General features: G+C 39.8%; 1 non-coding gene across 1 annotated transcript; it reads right to left on the bottom strand.

The window, feature by feature from the left end:
* Nucleotides 1-1333: 1333 nt before the first annotated feature.
* Nucleotides 1334-1440, bottom strand: LOC128294406 (small nucleolar RNA R71). The gene has a single exon (XR_008284718.1). It is a non-coding gene; the product is annotated as a small nucleolar RNA R71 (small nucleolar RNA).
* Nucleotides 1441-4055: the final 2615 nt, after the last annotated feature.

The following is a 4055-nucleotide window of genomic DNA, read 5'->3' as shown; positions in this document are numbered from 1 at the left end:
GCGCTTATTCAGAGGAGAAAAAGTCTTTGTCTAAGAGTAAATTTATCGTAATTAAGCGAAGTTGATTGCACACCTAGAGGTAGGGTGACAAGATTTTGCTGGATTAGGGTAAAACCTAATAAGGGAGTCCATAGATCGAGTTAATGCAACACTAGGGTGTTAATTAGAAAGAGATTTCAATTAATCAACCTAGGGTTAGACGTTATTAGTCTCAAGAGAGATAATAATATAACTTAGGGATTTCTATGGATCAAGTCAAATGAATAAATCGTCTGATTCAAATTCAAATAACAAGTGAATTCTAGGTGGATTTTTCCTTGGGTATTGTCTTAATCAATCGAGTTTTCCCAAAAACTTTTCCCCAATTTCTTCTCTGTGCACCCTTAGTTTAGTTAATTAGTTTAGATAAAAAAATCCCTTAATTTTTAGGCTAGATAATAAAAAGAAACTAGTACTCTTGGTTCCTTTGGGTTTGACAATCCGATCTTGCTAAAGCTATACTACTGTTTGATAGGTACACTCGCATTCATCGTGATAATAGTTAGTTTCAAGAACGAATAATTATAAATTTTTAAAACCTGTCATGAATATCATGTATCAAGTTTTTGGCGCCGTTTCCGGGGAATCGAAGATATTAGGAACACTCGATTTTTATTACTTTAGCCATTTTACTTTATTTGCAATTTAAAATTTTATTTTCTTTTCTAATTTTCTCTTTTATTCACTTCTGGCAGTTTTTTTTATATAGTGTATGACTAGAAGAAACCCGTCGGGACCATTACTTTTTGATAGTAAGATCGATCGCACAGCTTGCAGAAACCAGAGAGAAACAAGGCGAAGCTTAAGATACACAGAGGAAGAGAAAGATGACGATACTTCAACCACAACCAAGGAGATGGTTGAAAATCAGAAAAACCCGCTACCTCCTGCGATTGCCGCTGATCCAGTAAATTAGAATCATGCTCCACGCACTATCTATGATTATGCTAAACCAAATTTAAAAGGAACTGAGTCGAGTATAGTTAGGTCTACTATTGCTGCAAATAATTTTGAATTAAAACCTAACACGATTCAAATGATACAATAATTTGTTCAGTTTGATGGTTTACAGGATGAGGATCCAAACATCCACTTGGCGAATCTTCTGGAACTCTGCGACACATTTAAAATCAATGGCATCTCTGATGATGCCATTCGCCTTCAGTTGTTTCCCTTTTCATTGAGGAACAAAGCTAAACAGTGGTTGAACTCGTTACCATGAGGGTCAATCACTACTTGGGAACAAATGACCAAGAAGTTTTTACTAAAATATTTTTCGCCAGCTAAAATGGCTAAATTAATGAATGATATCTTTTTTTTTGTGCAGATGGATTTAGAAACACTCTAAGATACATGAGAGAGATACAAAGATCTGTTGAGAAGGTGCCCTCACCATGGGTTAGCACTCTAGCTACAGGTTCAAACTTTTCACAATAGCCTGAATCCTTCAACTAGACAGATGGTTGACGCAGCCGCTGGTGGGACTATCAATAATCAGACACCTAAGGATGCTTATGAATTTATAGAAGAGATTTCACTGAATAATTATTAGTGGCAAGTCATGAGGACAAAGCCAACGAAAGCAGCCGGCGTTTTTAACGTTGATGCGGTCACCATGCTCTCTAATCAGGTAGAACTTTTGAATAAAAAATTTGACGGTTTCCTTGGTTCTTCACAGGTTCACCCAGTAATGCAATGTAATGTAAGTGAAGGAGGAACGAACAATTCCCTACAGCAACACTTACAATGCAGGATGGAGGAACCACCCAAATTTCTCATGGGGAGGCCAAGGGAATCAAAGACCACCACCACCTCCAGGTTTCCAACAACCACCTTACCAATAAGAGAAAAGCCGAACCTTGAGGAGATGCTAACAAAATTCATCTCGGTGTCAGAAACTCATTTTTAGAATACCGAGATAACACTTAAGAATCAACAAGTGTCGATCTAAGGGCTCGAAACTCAGATAGGCCAGCTCGCTAAATTGATATCTGAACGACCACAAGGTAGCCTACCGAGTAACACTGAATCTAGCGCAAGAGAGTAGCTCAATGCGATTACCATTAAAGATGAGGAAGGGTTAGTTGCACCTGAACCAAAACCGAGGTAAGAAACTGTGGTAAGTAAAGGTAAAGGTGAGGTGGACCACAATGACAAAAAATAGGTAAGTAAAGAATACAAACCACGTGTACCATACCCCAATACGACAAGGAAATACCACTTAGACAAACAATTCAGTAAATTCCTTAAACTTTTAAAGAAATTATATATTAACTTACCGTTTATTGAGGCTCTGTCATAGATGCCGAACGTAGTCAAATTTTTAAAGAAGCTTTTAGCAAATGAATGCAGTTTGCTCAGCCATTCTGCAGAATAAGCTGGCCAACAAATTGAAAGATCCAGAGAGTTTTACAATTCCTTGTTTAATTGGTAGCTTAGATGTTAATAATGCCTTGGCTAATTTAGGGGCTAGTATCAATGTCATGCCTTACAAAATGTTTAAGCAACTAGGTTTTGGGAAACCCAAACAAACTAGGATGAGCATTCAATTAGCAGATAAAACAATCAGATTTCCTAGGGGTATTGTTGAAAATGTACTCGTTAAAATTGACAAATTTATATTCCCAGTTGATTTCGTTGTTCTAGACATAAAGGAGGATAGTAACGTACCTTTAATTCTAAGGAGGCCCTTTTTAGCAACTACCAGAACGATAATTGATGTTGGTATAAGTGAACTCACACTTCGTGTGGGTAAGGAAACAATCATTCTTCAAGTTCATAATTCAAGTAAAACATCAAATGTCAAAGATGATTGTATAAATCGTACTACTAATACTGATCATGTGGTGAAACCTTCTTTGCAGGAAATAGGTTCGAATGACCTATCTATGAAGAACGAAGGCCACAAATCGAGGAGCTAGATGAATGGTGGACACATAAACCGAGAACACATGATAAACCAAAACCACGCCATGACGAGCTAAATTTTTCCCCAAATCAACTTAAGGTTGGAGACAAAGTGCTATTAGACGCAGCAGACCCTCGTATTACCACTTCTGAACCGAATGAAGAAATCTCTCTCACGGTACTTAGCATTTTTCCATACGGTATAGTCGAGGTAATTCATCCCAAATTCGGCAAGTTCAAGGTAAATAGTATTTATCTTAAATCTTATGTTAATAAAATTGATAATAAGGATGGGGAGTGTAAACTCCTCGCACCATCATGACCATGCAAAGAGAGGTAAGTCAAGCTTAGACTCTAAATAAGCGCTTCTCGGGAGGTAACCCGAGCACTAACAGTATTAGTTTCTTTAAAATTTTAGTTTTTAACATCTAATCACTAACTGAGTTGTTGAAACATAGGTGTTCTAATCCACATGGCCAGGCACACGGGCGTGCCTTAGGCCGTGCTCACACCACGGGCGGAGACACAGCCGTGCGATACGGCAGTGTGAAAATAGGGTAAATGTTTTCCCCAACACGGGATGTAATAAGTTTCCACGGCCGTTCGACGTGGTCGTGGGCAAACCTGTCAAAACAACACGGGCGTGTCACACGCCCGCGTCTAGAAACCGTGGTTGAAACTGAAAATTTAACACGGGCGTGCGACACGTCCGTGCCCACCACCCGTGCTGAAGACTGATAAAACAACACGGGCGTGGCCCTATGTACACGGGCGTGGGAGAAGTAAACAAAGCAGGACACGACCGTGCGACAAGGCCGTGTGCACCAACACGCCCAAGGAACACGGGCGTGGGCCAAATCTTAGACGCGCCCAAATTTGAAAATCGCGAAACACACAGGCTAAAATTCCCTCCTCAGTACCGCATCGTCCAGTCCACTGAGGAGGAGGACCCAGATGACATTACTGATGATGTCCCCCCACGTCATGAGGACCCACTGTCTCAGCCACTATCCATCCATTGTCTAGTTCATGCGGCGACTTCATACTCTGACATCTCTGAGCGCCTCACTCAATTTAAGTAGCAGTGTTTTTAGCGATTTGATCACATT

This window comes from Gossypium arboreum, chromosome 6 (assembly GCF_025698485.1).
Source record: "Gossypium arboreum isolate Shixiya-1 chromosome 6, ASM2569848v2, whole genome shotgun sequence".
NCBI lineage: Eukaryota > Viridiplantae > Streptophyta > Magnoliopsida > Malvales > Malvaceae > Gossypium > Gossypium arboreum.
This window is presented reverse-complemented; position numbering and strand designations above follow the sequence as displayed.